A 26,833-nucleotide genomic window follows, 5' to 3' on the forward strand; every position below is an offset into this window, starting at 1 on the left:
GCCACAGGGTTCTGTCCTCAGCCTTGTGTCTTCAATGAGGCACTAAGGCTTTGAAGGAGCCAAAAAAAGGCACAGACTTTACATTCTCAGACATGCTCAGTTGGGAGGCTGCAGAACTACTGTCCACATCAGAAATAAGATGAGCAACCCTTGAAACTGGAGTGACTGTTGTTAATTATGCTTTAAAGAGAAGGAGGAAGTCAGGCTGGGGAGACCTGGCTGTGTCAGCCATGTGTGGACATGGAGCTGGAGATCTTAGTGGGCCACAAGCTTTGTGTGACCAAAGGTGTTAATGAGGAAGTGCCCAGGAAGTTGCATATGCCCTCGGGGAATGCATAGCTCTTCTGTTCAGAATTCTGATCCTGCTTTGTGTTCAGCTCCAGGCCCCACTCTCCGGGAGATGGGCAGGAGCAGCCTGGAGTGGGTCCAGAAGGGGTGGCTAGGGTGGGGAGAAGGTTGAAGACTTCATCCTAGGAGAAGCTGGGGAGACTTAACTTGGAGAAAGGCAGCCTCATGAATTCCATTTGCTGTCCCCAAGTCTCTGCAGGACTCCTGCAGGCCAGGAGAGCAGATGAGTCTGAGGCCCAGGGATTAGGCGTAGGAGTCACCAGAAGGGTTGGGTGTCACAAGGAGCAGGTCCTAGTCCTATGGAACTGGGGCTTTCTCTAAGTCAGAGCAAGGCCAACTCCCCTAAGGGTAGTGAGCTTCCAATCACGGGAGGGGTGACAGAGCTGAGTCCTGATTACCTGTGGGCCCACAGAGTGCCAGTCTTTTTTAAAAATACTGTTTACACAGACTTCTATTTTGAAACAATCCCAAGTTACGGATCAGTCATGCACTTTTACTTCAGTGCAAATCAAGAAATATGTATTGAGCACTTACTATATGCCAGGCACAGTTCTAGGTGCTGGGGATATAGCAATGGGAGAAACAGACCCCTGTCTGATGGGACAGATGTTCTACTGGGGAGACAGAAAACGAGCAGGTGTTTAGAACCTGTCCTGAGTCGTAATGAATGCTAGAGAGGAAATACAGGGGGGTAACTCGTAGATGAAGGATGGAGTCAAGGGTGTGGGCACAGGAGTGTTTTGTCGGGTGCTTCTGGGAGACCTCCTGAGGAGGAAATGGGAATGAAAGTGAAATCGTGGACCATGTAGTTATCTGGGGGGAAAAGCATTTCTGGGTAGGGGGAAAAGCATTTTTGGGCAGGGAGAAGCTGCTGCGAGGCCATAAACCTCGAGGGGAGGGCAGGACCTGGTCAAAAACTCCAAGACCCTGCCCTAAGGAGGAACAGGCGAAGGTAGATAGACACAGTGCCATTTAATGCCTACACTGTTCCAGATTGGTTGCTGCCCTATGTCACATAAGAGGAAACTGAGGCTCAGAGAGAAAGGTCACGTATCTGGCAAGTGGCTGAGCCAGAATTTCATCCCGGTGTTTTGACTCCAAAGGATTCACCTTTCAAATGATAATAACAGTAACAATAACCATAATAAGTACAGCAACCAAGGTCAGTGTGCCTGTGTGTGTATGCGTGTGCATGTACATGTGTGTGTGCCTGCGTATGCAAACATGTGCATCCCTGAAGGACTGGCATGCTGGCAACTCCTTGTTCCTTGGGGGGGCTGGAGTGGAGCCAGAAATGGAGGTGATTCCAGGTGCCAAGGTTCAAGGCTGGTTAGTGACAGGGTGTCTGGTTCCCAGGCTGGGAAGAGGGGATTGTGAGCATGGCCAGGAAAGGTACTGTGAGTGCTGATCTGGCTGGGACCTGAGCAGATTTTGCTCATCTATGTATCTCAACTCCCAGCCTGACAAGTTCAGCAACTGATGGGAAATGGAAGAAGGTGAGAGCACACTGTTCCAGGGAACAGCAAGAACCAAGGGGTGTGCTCAGGGGATAGTCTGTGGAGATCATGAGAGGAGAAGCTGCTGCGAGGCCATAAACCTTGAGGGGAGGGCAGGACCTGGTCAAAAATAGACCTGGAAGGAGTTCATCTCCATTTCCAGAATGATAGCTAGGCGGAAGGACACCCACAGTGGTGGCAGGGAGGCAGGGCTGGATGCCTAGAAGTGGCCTGGGTGCTTTTCCCCAAGGGGGAACCTGTTGAAGGCTTTTTCTAGGAAGTCAAGGGGCATCATCCCAAGATCTCTAGGGGTTGCAAAGCCCCTCCGGTGCTGCAAGTGCCCTGGCCAAGGGGACACAGTAGGTGGCCTGGCTGTTGGCTGCACCTCCAGGCTCAGTCTAGCCTCTGGTTTCTCGAGTCCTGCCTCCAGGAGCCCCTGGGACAGGCCAGCAGCTGGAGGTCTCCTAACTATGTTACTGGAGGAACAGGAGAGCCCCCATGACGCACAGAAGGTTGCATCCCAGCTCCCAGCCCTGCAATGTGACTAACTTCATCAAAGCCCCAGCTACAGCATTAAGCACCTGACCTGTGCCCCTGCCGACCTGCTAATTTCACCAATTACTAGCCAACCGCGGCTTCGTCAAGTGGGCCCGCTTAGCTCCGACAGCTGCTGGGCCAATTCAATTATGGCCCAGCAGCCCAGGCGGCTGCAAGGTCCTGGGGTTGGGTGCATGGTGGAGAGCTGGGTGCACTGCCCAGACCTGGGTGCTTGCAAGGCTCTGGTGCCTAAATGCCCTCAGGGTCCCAGGGCCAAGTCGCTGTCTGCATTCCCCTCCTTTCACCAGCCTGGCACATGAAACCGGTACATTCCCTCCAGCCCGGACCTGTGGTAGGTCTTGACATTCCCCTTCCTAATTCCTCCCAGGGCTGCCGATCACCTGGCTAAGCATGCACCGTGTCCATGACCGCTTTGCTGAATCCTGTCTCAGCACTTAGCTCCATTTGCCACGTTGATAAACCTGAGCCCAGACAGGTTGACGTGCAACCAGGGATGGGCCCCCCAAATCAAGTTCACTCCCTGAACGGGCATTGGAGGCCCCTGCTGTGTTTCTGGCCGCACATGTCACCCGCCCGTGGGCACCGACTGCTCAGCGTCTGTGTCTTGTGCCTTCTGTCCCTGCGCCTGAGCCTCCCTTCTCATCGCCTGAGGGCCTGCTAAATTCATCCTTGGGGGCCTCGCTCCAAGTCGCCTCCTTGGGGAGGCCTCACCAAGTCCCGCCAGAACAGGACAGTCTGGCCGAGGGAGCCTCGCCTTCTGGGCCTGGCTGTGTGCCAGGTGCAGAGACTGTAGTGGTGAGGAAGCCCGGGGAGGGGGGCGCCCGCAGAGCCCCCACAAGCCAGCACGCAAACCCTGGCGTGGACAGGCTGGTTGGGCCTTCTCATTCAAGAGTGCCCCAAGGCGGGGGTTACGTGGAGGACCCTTTCCTGGCCCAGCCTCAAAGTGGCTCCTAAGGGGGGAAGGGCCCACTTTCAGAATGCAGCTCCTTACTCCCATTGCTGCCTCCTGGATCCCCCCATCACTCCCCCGGGCATTGCGCCAGTCTCCTCCTCGGTCTCCCTGCCCCCCCCCCCCCCCCGCTCCTTCATCCTGTTCTTATCCCAGCAGCCAGAAGGATGTTGTGGAAAACAGTTTGAGGAGATACTCCGAGTAAAAAGCTAAAGTCCTCATGGCAGCGACAAGGCCCTGCATTATCTGGCCCCCAGGACATCTCTGGCTTTCCCTGCTACTTGCTCTACGCCAGCCCCACCTGTCACCTCCCCATCCAGCACACATACCTGTCATGCTCCTGTCTCAGGACTTTTGTGTTGACTGTGCCCTCTGCCTGGAACCCTCCTCCCAGAGTTCCATGCATCCCCTCTCCCCACACCTGCCTTCAGGTCTTTATGCATCTCCCCATGCCCCCCTCACTCTCTGTGCTATAGTCCTGCCTCAGGTCTCTTGCACATACTGACCTCACTGCCTGAAACACCCCTTACCGCTCAGCCCTGCCCAGCTACCTCCTACCAACAGCCTCTTCCCAGATGCCACTTCTGCAGGTAGACCTCGGACTTAGGTAGGCTCCCCCTCCTCCACCCTTTACTCCAGGGTCCCTACATCCCTTCTGGGCCCCTGGCTGTCTGAAGGGACCCAAATCCTATGGGGAAGGAGTGGACTCCCCATCAATGGTTGGACAAGATGGCTTCCCAGTGTGTCCTTCTGGCGCTAGGATTCAGTGACCCTGGGGCATTTTACAAGTCAGGGCACCAAAGCCCAGGGGAGGAATGCTCCCTGGTTCCCAGAGCAAGTGGGGAGCCAGGTCTGCAACCTCTCTGCTAGCAGTAGCCTCAGGCCTGGCCAAGGAGCATCACCCCCACTGGGGTGTTTCCACCAGTGTCTGGTTTCTGCATGGACTCAGGTGGGGGCAATGTTCTTAACCCTACTGAGTTCCTACTTTGTCCACACAAGTCCCCAACGGACTTGCACCCACAGCAAGAAAGAGATACGGCTATTTGTCCCCATTTTACAGATGGGGAAACTGAGGCTCAGAGGGTTAGAGACTTGGCCAAGGTCACACAGCCACCCTGGAAGCTGCTGCTGCCCTCCACATCCTCTCCCCCTGCACCCAGGGCCTGGGGCGGACTGGGTGGGGCCCAGGCAGCCTCTGCCCTCCCTCCCTCCCTCTGGCCAGTCGATGTTATCGCAGCTGATTTAATTTCAAAGACGGATTGAGCCTTGGCGGGAGGGAGAGAGGCTAATCGCAGCCGCCATCTGCCCCGTTGTCATGGGGATGGGCTCCCAGCAATTGTGCAGGGGCTGGACCCAGATAAGGGCAACACAGTGGGCTGGAGGGGACTGCAGTGGGTGGGGTGGGGATGGGCAGGAAGATGGGGGAGCAGGGCATGAGGAGAAGGAAGGAGAGACCCACAGACCCAAGAGATGCAGGGATACAGAAGCACAGGGGCATAAAGGTGTCAAGGGGCTGGGGGAGAGAGCTCAAGATGCCTCAGTGCTGGGAGACACAGAGACTGGAGACCGAGAGACCCTGGGAGGCAGTGGCCCAGTGATGGCTGAGCAGAGCCTCGGGGCAAGGCCGGTGATTGCAACACGGATGACAGGGAGGTCTTGCCCACAGCCTCCTGGCTAAGCACCTAAACCGTTTGCTCCAGGGTCCCGCTGAGCCAGGCTGCCTAGCCCCACTGTGGCCTCCCAGGGCTACACCACCGCCAGGGGCTTGGCAGGACATTCAGACCCCCCCCCCCCCCCACTGCCCCTCCGCCACGACAGGGTTCCAGACCCCAGAGTTCCTCTCTGGCCAGGCAGGGTCCCAAGCTCGGCTCAGAACTGACACAGCAGCTCCTTCTACCAAAGAGCTACCCTAGTCCAGAGTCTAGCTTTTAGGACATAAACTTGCCAAGTCGACAATGGCCTTTTCCTGGGGATGGAAGGAAGGTACGGAGCACCTACTGTACGCTTTGTTCTCCAAATGTCATTCCCATCACTGCAAGTCCCCGCCCATTTTACAGGACCAGAATTTGGAAAGAGAGCTCCCTCTGTAACTTACTCAACAAATATTAATCCATCACCAGCTGTGTGCCAGGCCTGCGAAGGTGCCAGAAGGAGATGTTGGGGCTCCGCTTTGCTTCCTTCACTGCCTATGCTCCACCTTTCCCTGGCGCTGGGACACATCTTAGCTCCATACTCTGGTGCCCCCGCCCTGCTGAAGCTCTAGCACATTCCATTGGGGCTAGGCGCCTTTGCAGATGTTGGCCCCTCTCTGGGAACCCACAGCGAATCAGCAACTTTAAGACTGCAGTTTAAGACTGGGCAGCTCAGACCCCAGCCCATGGGACCCGGCGATGCCCTTCTGTGACTCTCTGCCGTCTGGTCAGGACTCTGCATCAGACCAGCGGAGCCAAGAGCCACTCTGTCCAGCGCCCAGGTCAGACGGAGCTCAGTAATGCTGCCTTGTCTACCTCCAAGGTAGGCTCAGACTTCAGATCCGTATACTACTGTGTGCAGGACGCCCCTGATGGCTCGCATCGTGGAGAGCTTCCCCGGTGGACCTGACCGCGCCCCAGCCTCCTTCCTGGGTTTTGGGCTGCCAGCACCTTGGTGCCAGAGGAGGCCTCTCAGGGACAGCTCCTTTGACCTTGTCACTCCCCTGCTCCCGTCCTCAGAAAAAACCAAGACACTCTGTTTTTCACTGAAGGCCATGATCATTTCTGATTTGTTCTCCCATCATCTGTTCCTGGACAGCTAAAGTCCAAACTCCCCAAAATGGCTTCCAGGAAAATACAAAATATCTTTCAGCTTCAGGACAAATTGTAACTTCCCACTGTGCACGCAGGTGGAGGTCTCCAAACTCCTCTTCAAGACCCAGAACAAAGGGCGAACACCTGCGGAGACCCCTGGTTCCAGCCTCCTCCTCAGAATCTCCTACTTCCCTCTTTTAGCCACAGGAGGTGATGATGTGTTCACTAACTAGCTTGTTGTCACTGCGAAATATACATAACACAGAATTTACCACTTTAACCATTTTAAGTGCACAGATCTGCGGCATTAAGTAACCTCATATGGTTGTGCCACCAACCCCACCATCCGTCTCCAGAAATTTTTCATCCCCCTGAACTGACACTCTGTTCCCACTGAACACCGACTCTCTACTCCCCTCCCCCAGCCCCTGGCAGCCACCATCCTGTTTTCCGTCCCTGTGAGTCTGGGGCTCTAGGGACCTCACGGGAGCGGAGTCATACAGGATTTGTCCTTCTGTTGGGTTTCTGTTTATTGCTTGGACTTGCCCTCTCTCTCTCAACCTGGGTGGGGAGGCGTGTCAGTGGGTGACAGCAGGCGAGGTTGACTCCCCCTCCCAGGGGCTTTAGTGAGAAGCAGTATTTGGGAACAGCCTCAAAGACTTCCACCACTTTCTACATCTGTGGCAATGCTCCACGGACGAGTTTGTATGACAAATCTGAAATTTATTTTGTAGCTCGTGCCTATTATAACAAATTAAAAACATATAGAATATAAAATAAAAACACCCCCGTAGACACGCCCCACAATTGGCTCCCCAGAGTTCACTGGTGGCAGTTTTCTGAGTGTCATAGCCAACATTATGGAAAACCGTATGGTACGTGTTTCTATTTTTCCCTTTAGCCAACATGAGCATTATTTTACACATGTCATAATAGCTCTCGTTTTGTCCACAGCATTTCGTGGACAGTGGCTGCCCTCCCTGGCGTGTGAAGTGGGCTCCAACAGGTGGGGAACCTCACCCCATTGAGCGGAAGGGGAAGCTGAGACGTTGGGGGGTGGCTGTGGGTGGGCACGGGGGTGGGGAGGGCGGGCGGGGAGTATGTTGTTCAAGCTCACCTGATAGAAGGAAGAGGGGTGTGGCCTGCTCCCAGGTTGGCTGGAGCAGCAGCCTCCTGCTGTCTTTGGACTGGGACTTCTCCCCTGCGGACAGCTCAGCTGCTTACTAACCCAGGGACCCACAGGCCTCAGCCCCATCTCGGCTGGGCCAAGTCACCTTAGTCCTTGAGCCTCAGTTTCCTTATCTGACAAGTGAGGCATTACCATCCACTCCACGGTTCCCCTCACACTGGGATTGTAGGGCATTGGGGCTGGCCTGAGGGTGGGGGAACGTCTTGCTTCCTGCTGCCCCATAAGCCACCCTCCCAGGCCCCTCAGGCGGCTGCTCATACCTCTCCTTACTTCTATTTTTTTTTTTTTAAGTAGAGATTTTTTAAAAGATTGTATTTATTTATTTGACAGACAGAGATCACAAGTAGGCAGAGAGAGAGGGGGAAGCAGGCTCCCCGCTGAGCAGAGAGCCCGATGTGGGACTCGATCCCAGGACCCTGAGATCATGACCTGAGCCGAAGGCAGAGGCTTTAACCCACTGAGCCACCCAGGCGTCCCCCTCTCCTTACTTCTAGATGTCTCTTCCTTTGCGATCCATGGCTTTCCCTTTCTTTAGGACTTCTCAGGGAAGGAGACTGGAATGGTTTCCTCCGGCTGCTATCACAGATTACCACAAATTTAGGGTCTTAAAACAGCACACATTTATCCTCTCACAATGCAGGCCAGTGTTCTAAAGCAGGTCTCAGTGGGCTAAAATCAAAGTGTCGGCAGGGCTGGGTCCCTTCTGGAGACTGGGGCAAAAATCTCTCAGTGTCCTTCAAGGCTGCCTGCCTTCCTTAGCCTGAGGACGCATTCATTCTCCGCCTTCTCTAACATCTCTGATCGCTCTGACTCTGAACTGCCCGCTTCTCTGTGAGTCTTGTGGTTACACTGGGAGGACCTGGATAATCCAGGACGATTTCCTCATCTCAAGACTCTTAATCACATCAGCAAAGTCCCTTTTGCCACCTAAGGTAAGAGGCAGGTTCTGCAGTTTAGGACGGGGGCATCTTCGGGGGCTGTGACTCGGCCCACCACAGGACCTGGAAAGAGAACGGGGCCGGCTCATGTCCCACACCCCTGTCTAGGACTTGCTTCTCCATCTGCCGAAGCTGTCCCTCTCTCCTCTCCCCTGGCACTGGGAGCATCCACCCCCCCTGCCCCCGTGGGCCACCCCCAAGTCCTTGCTGCTTGCCCGATAAGCCCAGGCGTTATTCATCCCTTCGACTGAACCCTGTGAATGGTCTGGGCACAGGTCTTGATGAAGGCCCAGGATCACAGTACTGAGCTAGACCCCAGTGGGCATCCCAGGATGCCAAAAGACTGTGGGACGTGTGAAGGGGCAGTGTGGCTTTAAGAAAAGGTCTGAGCATAGCCACCATCAGCATCTCCGAGGGGTCCTGGGTTCAACCAAGGTTGATCGTGATCTCAGACGACATCTCTGAACTCCCCACACCCTCCAGAGCTGCCTGATTCCCTGTCCTCTGCCCCTGGCACTCCCTGGCTTGGTGAGATCTGGCCAGTGGAACAGGCTTCTCCTCCAAGGGCTTGGGAAGCATGGGAGTTGGGCAGTGCTGGGCCAGGGCCACCCCTACCACCAACCACACCGTGCTGTCACACCCCAAAGCAGGAACCTGGCACTGCCAGCCACTTGGCCCCCCAGGCGCCGTGGTTATGCCTGCGGTCACCCGAGCAGCCGGTCAGGAAACCCCTGGGGTCGTGGGGTTCTGGGGTGGCAGCAAGGGTATGCACAAACCATCTTCTCCAGATGCTCCAGCTGCCCTTTGCCACTTTGAACCCTTGCCATGCCTCTAGCCTTGTGGCTCCCACCCCTAGAGCATCCTTCCAACCCTTCCCCATCACGGCCAAGGAGAGCGCCACGTTCTTATGGCCCATGGAACCCCCACCCTGTCTCTCCCTCCTTTGGGACCACAGGAATCAGTCTGTCTTCACTTACAGGTCCCTGAAGGTCTTCTACCTGGCACCCGGGGGCTGGGGACAGTTCCTGCTCTGTCTTCAGCTTGCCCTGCATGGTAGTTACTGCTGCGTGGAGAAAGCGTCCCCCGGCATGGCTAACGGAGACAGGGCTGGTGTCTCAAGGATCCCTGTGGCCAGGGGAGAGGATGGGATCCCTTCCTCGCTATTGGCGGGGCCCTCCACCCACATGGCTCTAGAGCCCAGGCCTTCGACAGAGTCCCTTTAGGAAAGAAAAGCAAGGACCTTAACGGCAAGTGACTGCTTCCCATACTTGTTTTAAATTGACACGTAATTAAAAAGTTAATTATTAATCAGGCTTATTGATCACTCGCCAGTTGCTGGCTGGGAGAGGCTGGCCTGTGGATTCATCCACGGGTCTGACCGAGCGGGATCAGTGCCACTGTCTCTGTTCAGACTTGCTTGGCTGCTATTTTTGCTGCTGCTGGGCTGGATCTTCTCCCAGAAAGCCTGGCTGAGGCGGGAGTGTGGGTGCTGCTCAGATCTAAGGGTTAGGCTGGGGGTGGCTGTCTCGGGCTCTCCATGGCAGTGGCGGCTGGCCTGGGCGCTGCTTCCCTGTTCTCCTTTCTGCCTTGGGCTCCAGAGCATGAATCTGTCAGGCTGCACCCCAGTAACCTCTTCCTGGATGGCCCATGGGGCTGCTCATGCCCAGTGCCAAGAATGAACTTGCCATCTTCCTCCCCAGATCTGATCCCCATTCTGTGTCCCTTGTAAGGGGTGGTCTTTCCATCCATTTGGTGGCCCACCTATGCACCTGGAAATCATCGTGAGCTCCCTCCTCTCAGACTCTGTCCTGTGGGTTCTTCTCTATGCTCTCTGCCATTGCACTGGTCTAAGTCATTATAAGTCCTGGGGAGAGCATTCCCTGAAGTGAGCACAGAATGTGCAAAGGCCCTGAGGCAGCAGCATTCACTAAAAAGCAAAGAATGGGGACACCTGGGGGGCTCAGTTGGTTAAGTATCTGCCTTTGGCTCCAGTCATGATCCCAGGGTCCTGGGATGGAGGCCTGCATTGGAAATCCCTGCTCAGTGGAGAGCCTGCTTCTCCTTCTCCCCACTCCCCATTCATGCATGTGTGTGTGCGCGTGTGTGTGCACATGCACACATGTGCACTCTCTAATAAAAAAAAGAAATCTTAAGCAAAATATAATCTACATTAAAATTAAATGAGTACATAAAAAGCAGAGAATGGAGTGTGAGAAGTAGTGGAAGAAGTAGGCAGATCATATACAAAAACTCAGCGGTGCTTTGTCAGGTGGATGGGAAGCCATCACCAGGTTCAATGTCAAGGAGAGGCCAACACATTTCCAACAGATGACTCTGGCTGCCAGGAGGCTGTGGGGGCGTCAGAGTGGAGAAAAGGAGCCTAGGAAGGAGCTCTCCAGGTGAGAGAGGACGGCGGATATTAATGGAGATGGTACAATTGGTAGAATGTATTTAAAGATGGAATTGATGGGCTTTGATGATGGATTGGATGCAAGGGTGAGAGAAAGGGTCAAGAGTGACTCCAAGGTCTCTGGTGTTGTAAAGCCAAATTGTCATTCACTGAGCTGGGGAGCACCATGAGAGGGCAGATTTGTGGAGGGAAATCAAGAGCTCAGTTTGGGGCAGACTGAGCTTGACATGCATGATAGGCAGTTGAGTTAGAGAAGCCCACTTAGAGACATGATCTGGAGTTCAGGAGAAAGGTCAAGGCCTGGGTGAGATTGCCTGGGGAGTGATTAGATATGGAGATACGTCCAAGGATACCCCAAGGCCAGAGAGAGGAAGAGGAAGGGCAGAGGAGAGTGGGAAGGAATGGGCTTCATCTCAGCCCATTGCTCTCTATCCCCTTCTGCTCCAGTGAAAGTTAACTGGTGATAAGAGACAAAAATCCATTATGACTAATGGCAGCTAAAAGTGGAGAGAGGCTCTATTGAAGGGGGACAGGCTGGGTCAAAGGAATGAGAAACCCCAGTACCAATGGGAAGGCCAAGAGCCCGGGGAGCTCCTGGATTGAGGGGTGGTCTCTCTGGGTTACTGCCACTGGAGCGATCAGCTCTGACAGTGCTCCATCCTTGTGTGAATCAGGTCACGGATCTGTTGGCCAAGTGTGCGTGGAGGAGGGTGGGCACCATCATCACCAACACCACCATTGCTGCCATCATCCCCTCACCAACCCAGCTGCCATCACCACACTGCTACCGCCACCATTTGCCCCTACCACCATCACCTCCACTAGAGCGTCCACTGCCACCACTGTCACCACGGACCACAGGCCACCCCCACCGCCATCACCATCACTCCCATCACCAGCGCCCAAAGACCATCGCAACTCACCATTACTTCACTTACTTCCTCAAAGGAAGATTTGCGTGCCTCCCACGTGACAGGCAGAACTGTGGGCTTTCCCAACACCATGAGGAGCAAAGATTATTTCTACCTGCAAGTGGATAATTGTCCAGGGAGGGAGAGAGGTTTTAGCCAAGTAGCCATGGTGGACATTTAAGACTGCAATGGAGAGAGGTGCTGCAGGAGACAGGATGTTGGGAAAGTCTGGAGGCTCTGACCCAGATAGGAAGATGAGAGAAAGCTGCTCTGAGATCAGAAAATCACGGGGTGGGTGTGGGTGGGGAAATGCATCAGGTGTAGAGCCTTGTGTGTGCAGAGCCTTGATGGCAGGAGGGACATGTGAGTCTAAGGGCCAGGAGAAGGCATGTGGGGGCTCTGCTCCACACGGTCACTCAGGGACACAGCCGGGTGGCTTCCTCCAGCTCATAGAATCTGGAGCAGCTGTCTCCTCAGTTGCCATAGCAGACAAAAAGGATGGAACAATCTTTTTTTCTCTTTAAAATATTTATTATGGGGGTGCTTGGGTGGCTCTAGGTTTCAGCCCAGGTCAAGAGATCAAGGTCGTGAGATTGAGCCCTGTGTCAGGCTTCACCCTCAGTGCAGAGTCTGCTTGCGATTCTCTCTCCCTCTACCCCGCCCCCATTCTCTCTCTCTCAGTTGCATGCGCATGCACACACTCTTTTCTCTCTCTCAAATAAAATATATTTTTAAAGATTTTATTTATTTGGCAGACAGAGATCACAAGTAGGCAGTGCTGCAGGCAGAGAGAGAGGTGGGGAAGCAGGCTCCTCACTGAGCAGAGAGCCTGATGTTGGGTTCAATCCCAGGACCCCGAGATCACGACCTGAGCCGAAGGCAGAGGCTTAACCCACTGAGCCACCCAGGCGCCCCTCAAATAAAATCTTTAAAATATTTATGATGAAGGCTGCCAGGCATACGCAGAATGGAAGAGAGCAGTGTCACGGGTCTCCATCAGCCATCCCCCGCAACTTCAACAATTACAGCGTCTGGCCAGTCTCGTTTCATCTGTATCCCCATCCACTCCTCCAACCTTGGACTAAAGCAAATCCCTGCTATCATATTATTTCATCCGTAAAGATGTGATAAAGACTTAAAAAACGTAACCTCGAAAACTTTATCACACGTAAAAAGCAAAAAATCTTCATATCATCAAATTTCAAGTTATTATTCAAACTTCCCTAGTTACTTTTCATTTGTTCAAAACGGCTTTCAAACAAGAGCCACACACTGCATTTGACTAATACGCCCTTTAAGCTCTTACGTTTACAAATCCCTCTTCCCCCTGTTTTTCCTTTCACTTCACTTTGAGAAAGTGGTATTTGACTACAGATTGCCCTATTTTGGAGTTTGCTAATTGTGCACCTGTGGCGTTCACGTGTCGCTCTGAGCCCTGTGTTTCCTGTAGTTCTGGAGGCTGGAGATAGATCGAGGCAAGAGTATCGGGCAAGGATGCTGCATAGACAGCATTGTGTCCTTCCTAAGCTATTATTCCTGGAGATACCCTGTGTCTGATCACTTTCTTTTGATGACATTATGACTGGCCAATGGTTCGGGAGTTCTCAGCTTGGCCCATCCATTATAAAGCACCCCACATGCCTTTCACTAATAATTTTAAGAACCATTGATGATCGTGCCTAATTCCACTACTAGAGGGTTGCAAAGTGGTAAAATTCTAGCACTTCCTTTTCATTTATTAGCTAGAATTTTCCTAAGGAGAACTGGTTATTCTGAGAAATAGTTCAGGGAAGAAATGAAAGATAGATGACTGTTCTTCCCTTTATCGAAAATTTTTTGGAATAATAAATTGGTTTCTATCACACCCAGTGTTGACAAATAACATTTTTCAGCTACCCTTCTAGGCACACGATTTTTTTTTTTTTTTTTAAGCCTCTTTGTATTTCAGTCTGTCGCAGACTTTCTTGCTGTTCTAATTGTCCCACCTTTGGCCAGTATGGGAGCCCCTGCTAGTTAGCTCCCAAGTCCCATCTTCACCCTACAGACTTCGATCATTCCCCTTGCATTGTGCATGATAAGACACCCCAGATTTGTCTTGAATATTTCCTGCCCTGACCCAGAGCCAGACCTGTTTCCAAGGACCCCCGGTTCCTCTGTGTGGGGCGTGATTTTGAGAGGTCACGGGAATGAAGGCCAGCAAGGGGGTCTGTGGTATAAAGGATAAAAAGGGGAACCTGAATGCCACTGTCCCTGTCATAGGAGTTCAGGGAGGGCGACAGAACAATAACAGAGGCCTGGGGATGCTTCAGCTTTGCTGCAAAGAACACAGTTGCATGAAACAGGAGTGTGTGATGGCGGGGAGAAAGACAGAGAGGCCAAGGGCAAGGGCTGAGTGGTAATGCAATCCCGTTGCATTGATAACTGGTAATTGCAATGGTCCTTGGAAAGGACAGGGGACTGGGTCCAAGGTCCAGGGAACAGAATGGCCATGGGTGGAAGGGACAATTCTTCCACAGCACCAGTAGAGAGGAAAGGATGGATATTTCTGGGGTTGCTTGCTTTGAACCAGGCGAGAAGAAGATAGACAGCCGGACAGCTGTGGGAGCCAATATTTAAAATGGCCTCACAGTATTCAGGCCCATGTATGGTCCCTTCCCACATGGTATAGGCTCATACACGGAACCTACAGAATATTCTGGAAATAACAGTGTGACTTCTGAGGGGAGGTCATGAGAGATACAGTGGCTTCCATCTTCTGCTCCTGGGTCACTCACTCTGGGGGAAGCCTGCTGTCACGTTCTGAGGACACTCCAATAAATCCAGGAGCCAGCATCAGCTTGCATGCAGGTGAGCGTGCCAGCTGGGGCAGCAGCAGCCCCATCCCTAGTCAATAGGTTCCAAGGTTGCAACCTTGGGAGAGACAGGAGGTCAGAACCACCCAGCTGAGCTCCCGGGCTCCTACCCACAGAAACTGCATGAAATAATACATGTTTGTTGTGACTAGAAGCTGCCAGCTTCTGGGGTGATTGATTAACTGATTGATTTTTTACCACCAATAGACATCTAATAACATGATTGGTATAAAAGATGGTACAGTAGAAAGGAGATGGTGGTCAGGGTGTGGACTGTTTGAACAAGGGATCCAGAGAAGCGTCTAAGAGCCCAGAGGCAGGAGGTCTTTCAAATTGAAATGATCAAGGAACTGACAGGCCAGATATGGGACAGACTGTGGACATTATAATCCTCCAGGAAGAGAGGATGCCCCAGGATCCAGGGGTGGTCTGTGGGCTGGGTTTCAAATTCTTCAGTGAACAAGGAAGAGCTCAGGAGATGTGACATCATGGTGGCAGTGGAGGAGGGGTGGCTGGTTTGGCTCTCAAAAGGAAGCCTGGACTTTGGTGGGGGAGGGGAGTCTGTTTTTGCATGAGGAGGATGAGTACTATTCAGAATGGAGTGAAAAGGCCAGGAGAAGACCAATCCAAGGGCGCCTGAGGGGCTCAGTTGTTAAATGTCTGCCTTCGACTCAGGTCAGTCCTGGAATCAAGTCCCGCATTGGCGCCCCTGCTCAGAGGGAAGCCTGCTTCTCCCTCTCCCACTCCCCCTGTTTGTGTTCCCTCTCTCGCTGTGTGTCTCTCTATCAAATAAATCTTAAAAAAAACAAAAACAAAAACCAGTCCAATAGAGGTTGGGCATAAATGAGAATCAAGAAATTAGGGGCGCCTGGGTGGCTCAGTGGGTTAAGCCGCTGCCTTTGGCTCAGGTCATGATCTCAGGGTCCTGGGATCGAGCCCTGCATCAGGCTCTCTGCTCAGCAGAAAGCCTGCTTCCTCCTCTCTCTCTCTCTGCCTGCCTCTCTGCCTACTTGTGATCTCTCTCTGTCAAATAAATAAATAAAATCTTTAAAAAAGATTTTTTTTCTACTATCATGAATAACCCCATCACCACTGTAGCCATCATGACTCGTGTCGCGGCGAAATCCAGACCACCGCCAGCAACATCAACGTCAACACCAGCACAAGGTTGTCATCGCCACCAATGCAAATGCCATTCATGCCATCACGACCAGCACATCCACCAGTATGACCACCAACCCTGTTGCCACAAGCATCAACCACCACCACCAACACTGTCACCTACTCAGTGCCAACATGGCCATCCCTGTCACCACAGACATCACCATCACCTCTGCCACTGCCACCTTCGTGATCACCTCACAGTCAACCACCCCTACATGGATCCCCACCTTCCCCATCACTGCCTTGCCAACAGGGACACCACCATGCCCACCACAGACCTGGTCACGACCTCCACCATCGCCTATAACTGACCTCTGCCACCACTGTCACCACCAGCATTACCACCACCATTGACTCTAACATCACCGAGCAAGGCTGCTGGATGCCTGCCTCGATATCCGGCCCTCATTTCTTCCTTAGAAACAGGGTACCAGACTCTTCAGTGAGCACAAGGTCTTCAGTGGAACAAAGATCACAATTCCCAGGCTCCTCCGCTGAAGGGATATGAGAAGTGGTGGGGAGCGAGGGGCTTCCAGGAAGTCTGCTCCGAAGAGGGGCAGCCTTTCCTCTCCCTTCTCATCACTGCGGGCCAGGCAACCATTATCTCTCACTCGCTGTACTCTACTAGCCTCCTAATGGGTCTTTCCGCTTCCCCTTTGCCTCCTGATTCCATGTAGCATTGGAGTGTCCCCAGACAAGACCTTTCAATAGCTTCCCAATGTATTTAGCATAAAATACAAACCCTATTCTGGCGTATGAGGGTCTAAGAAATGGAGTTCCTGAGCACATCCTGAGTTCCATCTCCCACCAAACTCCTCTTGCTCACACTTTCCATTTTGCACCCTTTCTGGAAGCTCTAAGGAGCTAACCTTCTGCTCACCACAGGGCCTTTGCACATGCTGTTTCCTCTGCCCAGAATATGAACTCTGAGCCAGGTCAGTTTCCTGTTTATTTGCTTTGTGGCAAGTATCTTTGTTTGTAACAATATGCTTGTGCAAGTACATATTGAATACATATTTCTTCCACTAGACTGGAGCATCTTTCATGGCAAGGATATGGGGCTAGATGGGGGTATGTGTTTGCTAACTTCTCTTTCTTCAATACCAGAAACAGCACTGGGTATGTGGAAATATTTGTTAAAAAATATATATATACGCACAAGTGCATTTATGCCGGCCCATATCTAGAGCTATACTCCTACCTCACTTTCCTTCAGGCAAGTTATTAAGTTGTCCCTTGAGTCAGTTTCCTCAACTGTAAAATGGGGATATCCATAGACTCTTCCTTCTGGGTTGTTTGGAAAATGGAACGAGTTAATACGGATAAGGAGTCTAGAACATATATAAATGTTTGCTGTGGCTGTTTTCAGTCCTCCTGCCCACTGGGTCTGCTTTAATGACACCGGAGCCTTCTCCCACCTCCGGGCTGCTTGCTGGTTGTTGCTCTTCCTTGGGGCTCCAGCCAGTTTCCCGCATCCCAGCTCCTAGAAGGTTGAGACTGTCCCAATACCTCCCCCGCACCTGATCATGCCTCCTTGATATAAAGCTGGGCCCAAAACATGGCCAAGTTCACCCTCAACCCCCCTCTGGAACATCCTTCCCTGGGCTCAGTGCTAGTCTCTGCAGTCAGAACCAGCCCCACCTAAATGCTCCTGATTGCAGCCCCGAGGCTTACAGGATCCATAGGGAATTTTTAAAATGTTACTTAATAAAAATTTGACATAATTATTTAAAAAAATACACGACAGAAAAATGGAAAAGCAAAATTGAATCACCATTCCCGAGTCCTACCACTCAGAGCAATCGTCACCAACCTGGGAAAGAGCATAATTCCAGACACCTCCCTGAGAGGCTCGGAAACATGGAGCTGGGTCACTGGTGTGGAAATGGACCCTATGATGACGGTGGCTTCCCAGGGTTAAAGGATTGCCTTTAGTTTCACTTGGATTTGATCCAAGAGAAAAAAAAGCCTGACATGCCACTGAAGGAACTGCTGGTCTGGATATGTGCCAATTGTCATGCTGGTCCACTCTCCCGATGACGTCACGGTACTCAGGTTGTGCAAGCACCCTTATTATCCTCCTGAGGCACGTGAGGCTTGCCGTATCGGTGAAGACTGTAAGGTTCTAGAGGCCTGGGGCATGCTGGGAACTCCCTTTTGGGGGGTGAGGACAGGCTCTTGCCCCTCCCACCTCCCACCATGAAGAAAGAGGCCCCAGTGCCAAGGGACCCAGGATGCAGCAAACATCACCCTTGGAAATGCAGCCCCAACCCACTCATCAGGTTGATGGGAGGGGCCCAGAGCAGGAGAAGTGTCTCTCTCTCTCTCTCTCTCTCTTTCCAGAAGGTTCAGACTGTGGTCAAGCTGCTCTGTAGTCATATGACCTGCAGATCTGATGGTGGTAGACACGGCCCCAGGTGCAGCTGCTGGCCAGCCCTGGTAAGAGGTAGCTATGTAAACGCTCAGAATGCCGAAGCAGAGCTAGGTCAGGAGCCCAGCTTCTGGAATGCTCCAGGGCCCCTGGAGGGCCTGAGCATCTGGTGATGGGCATCATGTGACCGTGTGACTGGACATGGTCACCGTCAGATCCACTCGTCATAAGGCGGCCAGGTCCAGCAGCTATCCATGGTGTGACAGATGGGGGAGCTCAGGCCGGGGCTGAGTGCATCTCCGCACGGGCCCAGCGACGAGGCAGGCTGGGCTCCTGCAGTCCCGATCTCTGTGGTTCTACTGCCTCTGGTTCTACTGTAGCTCCGGGGGAGGGGACCGACCCTCAGGTCAAAGGGTGGAGGAGAAAATATGAAAGCCAGGCTCACAGATAGGCCTGCAACCAATTATGGGCCTCTGCCATCGGGCAATCCCCGTGGCAAGTCCCTCAAGGAGACTGGTGGGGAGAGATGGCCCTGGAGTGCTGAGTTGCTCGCTGAGGAAAAGGGAAAAGCAGCCTGATGGACAGCGATGTGTGGACTCTGGGAAATAGGCAGGAGCCTGGATGGTTGGTCACATCTTTGGAAGTAGGGAAGACCCGAGCCAAGGAGGTCTGGGGAGTCGATTCCTGGATGGGCATGGCGTACGTGCATCTAGCCTGGAGGAGAACGGTGACAAGCAGGCCCAGACTGACTTGCCCTGGGGCCACTCTGGCATTGGCACAGTGGGTCTGTGAACAGAGGAGGAGCAGCAGCAGGGCAGACTCGGTGTGTGAGCACCAGCATGCCACCCCCACTGTAGCAGATGCCCCCCTTCCAGCAGTGGAGACCAATGCCGGGTCCTTGATGTGGTCACCCCTTGAAGAGGCTGGCCGGCCACCTGATGGCAAATTGGTTGCACTGCATCCTTTCCACTCGAGAGGACAGCAGCTTATCTCCACCGGCACCAATACCCTCTTGGGGAGCCTCTGGGGCTGCCATACCTGCACCGGCATCACCGCCCAGGGGCGCACACGGGTCTAATGGCCATATTTTTTCAGCCAGGGCAGATGGCTTCTCAGTTGTTTTCCCATCTGCACTGGGCACACAGGAAACGATTCCAGTGATTATCGGCTCAATTTACCCAAGAGTAGTACATCATTAGGACCATTCTAGAAGCAGAGGAGAGAAATTAGACCATTACATACAACACGTACCTTATTCTCCTTCATTCTCTCAAGGAACCCTGATGTCCTGCACAACATGGTCTCAGACTGGGGATCATTGTACCCTGAGGAGGGGACCATGGAACGCAACCATATGTCCCCTGGTCACATCACTCGGAAACAGCCCACCTGAGAGGACTGGTTAGCTTAGCCCTGGTGCCGGTCTGGGACATCCCAAGGGCTGAGGGCTTGTCCTCTGCTACATGAGAATGCCCGGAGCCCAACGGACACATAGGACAAGGCCTTGTGCAGACCCCTGGGAAAGAGCCGGGGCATCCCACCAGGTAAATCGAGAGCAGCGCAAGTGCTGGCTGAAGGTGAGAGGAATCCAGAACAGGTGGGAGAAGGAGACAGTGGGTATCCGTTGGACCATGCAGGACCACGAGCAGCACGAGGAACCATCGCTCATTCTACTCTTCCCCATATTAAAATCTGACAGGGATCGAGGCCAGCCACCATGGGGAACTGGACCCTGGGACACACAGACCTAAGAAAGGCCCCAGGTGGAACTGAGGAGGGGCAAGAGGAGCGGGCTTTTGTTTTCTGTGTCTGGTGCTCTGACCTCTGGCCTGGCTGACCCTGGAGGGACTGCCCCTCCCAGAGTTGGCCAATTCCTAGAGAGTACTCCACTGGCCCCTGGGTGCTTTTCAGACACAAACCAGCCAATCCAGAGCCCAAGGCCCCAGCCACCTTTAGTGGGCTCTCACACTCTGAGCCACTAGCTCCCCCAACCCTATCCCCAAGGCCTGGGCCCAGACAACTCAGGACTGCCCTAGGCTTCAAACCAGACAGCGCCCTAAGCCTGCTTACCCAGCTTACCTGTTCTTTCTTGAGTCACAGTGAAGGCTCCTGCCACAGCTGCCCTCTACCTCCGACCCCCTGCTTCCCCAGGCAGCCCCTTGGGGTGCCGCGTGCCCCCTCCTCTGGGAATTGCAACGATCTTTTCAATGATGGCCTTACTGAGCCTCAAATTTCCTATTAAGACACTCTTTTAAACCTCGGACTGTCTTGGGTGACTCTGTGGCCCATGTCAAGTGCTCCTGCCTGGTGGATGCCAGCCACAGTGGCACTGTGGTGACCACTCCCTGCTGTCCCCACCCCACTTCCCACAGGTGACCATGGCCTGGCTTGCTCTGGCCCATGGCTTCTTGGCCCCCGCATGAGGACCACCCGTGGGGCTTGCCTGGCCCCCAGCTATATAAAATACCGGAAGCACAGGGGCCGATGGGCCAGCCCCGAGCAATGCGGAACAAGCCTCTGGCTACGTGTCCCCTCTTGTCCCTCTTGGGGGTAGACAGTTTTCAGGACCTTCCTCGAGGTTCTGCAGACAGCCCAGTGGAGTCCGTATCCCCCTGACGTGGTTCAGCAAAGCCTGTGTCTGTCTGCTGACTTTCCCCTCTTCCCTGCCTCCTCTTCCCCTGGTTCCTCCTGTTCCCTGGAACCACCTCCCTCAGAGATTTCCAGCACAAATGCAGACCTCATTCCTCAGACTCCCCTGTCAGCCACACAGCGCGTGGGCCTGCCCCTCCCCGAGGTCTGTGTGAGGAGGGAAGTCTGTGTTGGGAGGAACTCTGGGTCCCCCTGGGGCTCCTCCTCATAAAATGGAGCGACCACAGCTGCTCCCTGAGGCTGTGAGGATCCCAGAAACATACTACAGACAGGCTCCTGACAGGAAAGAGGTGACAGGCGAACTGGGTAGAAGGGTTTCACGAAGGGACCATTTATAGGGACTACTGAGGACATGATGAAGTTAGAGACAGCAAGAGGGCCTTGGCCCAAGAGAATCAAGCTGGTCCAGCGAGGCCCGGGAGCAGTTCTAGGAATGCCTGACAGGCACAGAGGCAACCAAAACTGTGCCTACCAGAAATGCAGAATCCCACACAATCTCGCACCAGGGCAACCTCAGTCCGTACTGCCTCTTGGCTTTCGCACCTCATCATCTCCCTGTACAAAGGCCTGCCTGGGTGACCTAGGGCCTCTACTGCTCTGCTCCAGGATGGCCTCTTCCCAGGGCCACCTCTCACTGCAGGCAGAGGGCGGGAGGTAGAGAGAGGGCTCCCGCATGGCTCCGGAAAGCTTGGTAACAGCTGGGACAAGCTGGGGGCAGACCCCTTCCCACTTTTGAGTCAGGCTGTACCCGTGGCCACCCCTTAGTCTTTGCCCAACTTGGGTCCTCTGGCCCAGCCCAGCCATCCACACAGACCTTATCTCGGCTGTCCATCAAGGGCCACCTGGACAAACCAGTCCTGCCAGAAACTGGATCTGGTCATAAAGGCCCCTCCCTAGAGGTGTGTGAGATAAACCCCCATCCTCCCCAGGCCTTCGCTGGAGCCAGAGGGCCAAGGCCTGGGGTGGAGGCGGTGGGTGGTTCGCTTCTCCTCCCCCTCTCCAGCCTTCTCTTGCCTGAGCTGGTGACTCCTGGCTCAGCTCTCAGAGCTGGGGTGAGGGAAGGCAGGGGGTCAGGACGGAGGGCCACTGGGGAGAGCCTAGGAGCTACCCCATGGGAGCTCCCAACACCAATTTTCCTTTGTTTGAAAGGGAAACTGAGTCCCAGAGAGCTTTTTCAGCTCCATTTGTCAAGACTGCTAATAACCTCCTCACATCAAAAGATTGCTTTTTGGGGCGCCTGGGTGGCTCAGCGTGTTAAGGCCTCTGCCTTTGGCTCGGGTCATGGTCCTGGGGTGCTGGGATCGAGCCCCGCATCGGGCTCTCAGAGAGCCTGCTTCCACCTCTCTCTCCTCTCCGCCTGCCTCTCTGCGTACTTGTGATCTCTGTCCGTCAAATAAATAAATAAATAAATCTTAAAAAAAATAAAAGTGTTCAACCTCATTTTAAAAAAAATAAAAAGATTGCTTTTCCTTCATGTAAGTCTGTCCTCTGTGGGCTCCTGACAGGCCCTGGGGTGAAGGCCCCCTATGGTGGGCTGATGCACGGGGATCAGTGTAGCCATGATTCCCATCTCCCAGATGAGGAAACAGGTCAGTTGCCTAGGTCACACATGGCCAACTTGGAACTGGAGCTCCCTCCCAATCTGCCTGCAGAGCCAGGCCCCGAGGGAAACTTCTAGAATCTCACCACCCTAAATAAGCATGCTTACCCACCACTTATCCTGTTGGCCCCTTTTAGCTATAAATTCCTGGGAGTACAGCCACTGGACTGAGGCTCCACAGGATTCTGAGCTCGATTCCCACCGACAAGCCGTGTGCCAGCTGCGGTGCCCACGGGGACCCGCCTTGGGAGCTAGGAGGGGGCCTCAGCCCAGCAGCTGTTGGTATTCTTGCTTTTTACCTGGTTGGTGGGAAAAGATATTTCTCTGTTTGGACATCCTGGCCTCCAAGCAGCTTGTCTATGCATGTTGGTTGTTTCTGTATCTTCTGGTAGGAATTCCAGGCCTCCATTCTTTGCGGGCAAAGACAAGGGCTGGGATGTCACCAGTTGCTGCTGCTTTCTGGCCTCAGGCTTCTCATCTGCAAAATGGGGAGATGAGGCGCTCCAGGGACAACAGCCCCTCCAGGCCCAATTCCACCCAAAGGAATGCTTCTTTCCCCCCGTCTCGCCCCAGGCCCAACTCCTGATACCAGGCAGTAAATAACTTTCCATTTGGTCACGTCTGTTTGGGTGAATCTTTTGCTCTGGGGAAAGTGGGCGTGTCCCTAGTCCAGGACCCACACCAGCTATCACTGGAGGGGCCAGGAGGGGTAGGGAGTGGTGTAGGGGGTTCTGCCATCTTGAGCTTGGTGCCATTACCAAGGGTGCCCACTGTGTGCCAGGCGCCGACACCCCAGGGCAGTCAGCCTCCTGCAGCTTGTGAGGCCAAGAACCTCCCCAGGTCCTTCTCCCTGCCAGTTTCAGCCCTCAAAGCACAGGTGGGAACACTGAGGCCTGCCTGTACAGGGATGGAGTCTCAAGGACCCACAGGGCCTGCAGAGGTCTGGACGGCAGGGGGTCTGCTCTGCTGGTCTGGGGGACCCCAGACACAGGAGCGAGGAGGGCTGTTCCCCAAATGTGCTCCACACTGATACAGTGGGATCTTTGGCCTCCGCTCCCCAGCCTCCAGGCCCCAGCCCCCGCAGATTCCTTTGCCTGGAATGCAAGGAAGTAGACAGGCCCAGAGAAGCCCAGCGATTTGAGCACGTGGCCCAGCATCAAGGAGATCGGGTGTCCCCGCGGCGGGAGGAAAAAGCGGGTCTTCCCCCCTTGCCTGGGCCAGATTTGGGCGCCGAGACGCCCTCACACCCCACCCCACCTTACCCCATCCCCGGCCCCCCCAGGTCAGCTGCGGGTGCGGAGGCTCTCGGCCCGATTACCGAGCGCGGCCGCCAGCGGGCCATCTGCATCACAAAGGCGCGGCCGGCGGCCCGGGCGGGAGGGACGGCGCGGGGAGCGCCTGGCCGGGCTCAGCCCCCGCCCCGCCCGCAGGCCCGCAGCTGCCCCGCTAAGCCTCCACCCCGCGGCCCAAAGATTTGGGGGGCGGGGGCGGCACGCGAGCCCCGGCGCTCAGCTGTGTTTGCTCGGGGGGCGCCACGCGGGGCGGCGGGGCTGCGGCGCGGGACAAAGGCCCGGATCTGACCGACCCCGCAGGTGGCGAGGGGGAAGGGAGGGCGCGCCGGGGAGCGAGTAAGGGGCGGGGTGGAGGGGAGGGTGGGGAGGGGAGGCCGCAGCGGCGTCGCGGAGAGGGGATGCAGGCCCGCCCGAGTCCCTGAGACCTGAGACACCCCCCCCCCCCCCCCCCCCCCCCCCCCCGCCTCCAGGAGCCCGGGCCCCGGGATCAACAGTGTCGCGTCCTCCGGCCTGCGTTTGGGAGCCGCCTCCAGGCCCCTTCCTTTCTTGGCACCCCAAATGACAAACACTGTTAGCGTCCATCTATTCTAAGCTGCTGAGAGCCATTTGTGCTCACGGGCCGTCTACATTTGCCGTGGTCCGCACTTGCTCCCTGTGACTCAAAAAGGCCTTCTGTTGCGGCCCTCTTGGACCCGCTGGCCCCCAGGCTGCTCTCCCAGCAGCTCCACCCCCAGCCCCACACCCTCCCCAACCCGCTCTTTCACCTTCCCCATCGCAGGAAACGGCCCTTCTGTATTCCAGGTGCCGGCACCGATCCCGGCGGCGTGGGCATCGCTCCTTCACGTGTCCCGCCCCCGCACCCCCTCTGCTGGCTTGACCTTCGAAATCTCTGGAGCGTCTAAGCACCTTCTGCCAGCGCCGCTGCTGCCCCTCGGTCCAGCCCCCATAACCTCCTGCCGGGACTATTCCTTCCTGTTCTCCCTGCTTCTGCCCCAGCAGCCCCCAGAAGGATCCTGTCAACACCAAAGCCGGACCTCACCCCTTGCTCCACACCCTCCCATGGCTCTCACCTTACTCAGAGGCAAAGCCAAAGTCCTCATGGCGGCCACGAGGCCTCACCGATCTCCTCCTAACCCCCACCTCCCGAGCTCGGACTCCATTCTTCACAGTCCAGCTACACCAGTCTCCAGGCTCTTCCTCCAGCAGCCATGCCCCCTCTCCCCCCAGACCCACTTGGAGCGCACTCTGCCCTCACAGCTCAGAGCCTCACCCCCTCATTGCCTTCAAATGCCTCCTATGCAGTGAGGCCCTCCTTGGCCACCCACCCTTCAACTCTCCTCCTGTCCTTCGCCCTGTTTCTTCCCTTCCGCCCTCTCTGCTCTGTGGCGTTTCTACACACGTGTGCGCCTGCTTCCGTTGCTGCTCATTTTCTGTGTCGTGTGAACTGTAAGAGGCACCAGGGCAGAGACTTCTCTGTTTTCTGTTCGCTGTTGTGCCCCGGTTCCCCAGACCTGGCACTGTCCCTGGTGCGCAGTAGCTGCTCAGTAAATATTTGCTGAATGAATGAAGACACGCAAGGCATCCAGTCCTCCGCAGCAACCCTATCAGATAGGCACGATTAGCTCCATTTTACAGATGACAGCACCCAAGGGAGCGAGCAATGGGGCCCAAGATCACGCAGCTGGAGACTATGAGGCGCAGGATTTGAATCCAGCCCCTCACTTCCTACTGAGCTCTCTCAGTAGGCCTCTTACTGAGGCCCGGAAGCTAGTTTGGGCTCCCAGAAAGGCTTCGTGGGGTTTGGACAGTTTCAGAAAAAGTTGGCCATTTGAAAAATCAGAAGGTTTTATGCAAAAACCTAAACTTCCAGCTTTTCTGGCAACATTGAAGCCACTGGCCATACTGGGTCCTCAGTCCCGCAGGGGTAGAGCTGAGCAGTTGCCCCTCAGATGGGGGTGTGGGCTGCCTTATTTGCCCCGGTCTCTACCAGGCTGCTTCCTGGCCAGGCCCTGCCAACCCTCGCCCTCCCCAGGCCTCCTTCCTGTGAGCTTTTGGTCCTCCGGGCCTCTGCCTTCAGTGGTCCTGCTGCCTGGGATCCTCTCCCACGATTCATGGATGAGCTGCCTCCTCCTCAGTCAAGTCTCAGCCCAAATGTCACCTCCTTGGAGAAGCTCTCCCTGAGTGGCTAATGATCACGGTCTGAAATGACATTATTAGTCTCTTTGGTGCCTGCATACTATCTGTCTGCTCCTGGAGAATGGCAGCTGGAGGAGGGCAGGGCCTGGGTCCGTTTTGTCACAGTGGCTGGGACAGCACCTGCACCTCCAGGCACTGGGAGACTGAATGAGCAAAAGAGTGAGTGGAGGACTGGTCTGTAGTCTTCAGCCTCTGCTCTGAATATCTCCCAGGCATCAGACTCTGGTCTGTGCACAGGAGCACAGATCCCTCTGCAGGGCTCATGGGATCCGTGGGGCCAGGTTGCAGTTCCCTTGCTGGGGGAAAAGCCTTGGTGGTTTCCAGTTCTGTGACCCCTCCCTCCAGCCCCTGGAGTCTTACCATGGAACGGGGGCTCTGAGTCTTCTGAGTCAGCTGAGCGACGCTGCCCTGTGGTCGCTGCCTCCCCCACTTGTGTTCCAGATGCAGCCCTGCCTCTACTTGCCTGTTAGCCTTGCCCCCATCAGGCCCCCCACTGGTCAGCCTTTCAGGGCTCTTAGGGACAGCTGGTGGGCTGGCTAGTCGGCTGGCTGGCGAGCTGAATTCCAGGCCTGGCTCCATTAATTTGTCCCTGTGTGCCCTTGAGCTGCTTCATTCGCCTAAGCTTGTGTCCCTGGCTGTAAGTGGGGACCCCTGTCCTCCCTGAAGTTTGGGAGAACTCCTGGAGCTTGTGCACAGTGCCCCTTTCCTTCCTGCCCCGGAGCATGGTGGGTGCTCAGGGCAAGGGTAGGGTGGCTCCCACCCCATAGGGAGCCTCCCTAGCTGATGGCCCAGGTGGAAGAGCAGGTGGGTGGGACTTCCAGAGCCACCCTCATGACTGTCACTCATCTGTATGTGCCAGCCGTCCGGGACCCTCCGTGCTTCCTTGCGTGGGTTGTCTTGGGTGACCGCGGGATCACATGTGCATAGGTATGTGTGAGTGAACATGCATGTCTGTGACAATGCAGTTGTGAGTGACTGTGTGAATGTGTGAGACAGTGTGAGATGTGGTCTAGCCCGAGTGGTCTAGCCTGTCCTCGCTGGCCAGTGTGCGGTAGGTGGGAGCAAGCTTGCCGGGCCCTTCCAGGCAGTCCTCGGGGCGGGAATCCACTGGGTCCTGGCTGACC

General features: G+C 54.9%; 1 long non-coding RNA gene across 2 annotated transcripts; it reads right to left on the reverse strand.

Moving 5' to 3' along the window:
* Nucleotides 1-15,543: 15,543 nt before the first annotated feature.
* On the reverse strand, nt 15,544-23,546 carry LOC101687918. Of its 2 annotated transcripts, XR_198440.3 has the most exons (4): nt 23,484-23,546; nt 22,521-22,699; nt 19,011-19,178; nt 15,544-18,758 (listed from the first exon to the last, which is right to left on the reverse strand). It is a non-coding gene; the product is annotated as an uncharacterized LOC101687918 (long non-coding RNA). The 2 variants fall into 2 exon arrangements; XR_001179066.2 differs by having other exon boundaries at nt 15,544-19,178.
* Between the last annotated feature and the right edge of the window lie 3,287 nt (nt 23,547-26,833).

This window comes from Mustela putorius, unplaced genomic scaffold (genome assembly GCF_011764305.1).
Source record: "Mustela putorius furo isolate JIRA1106 unplaced genomic scaffold, ASM1176430v1.1 tig00003850_pilon_pilon_pilon, whole genome shotgun sequence".
Lineage (NCBI taxonomy): Eukaryota > Metazoa > Chordata > Mammalia > Carnivora > Mustelidae > Mustela > Mustela putorius.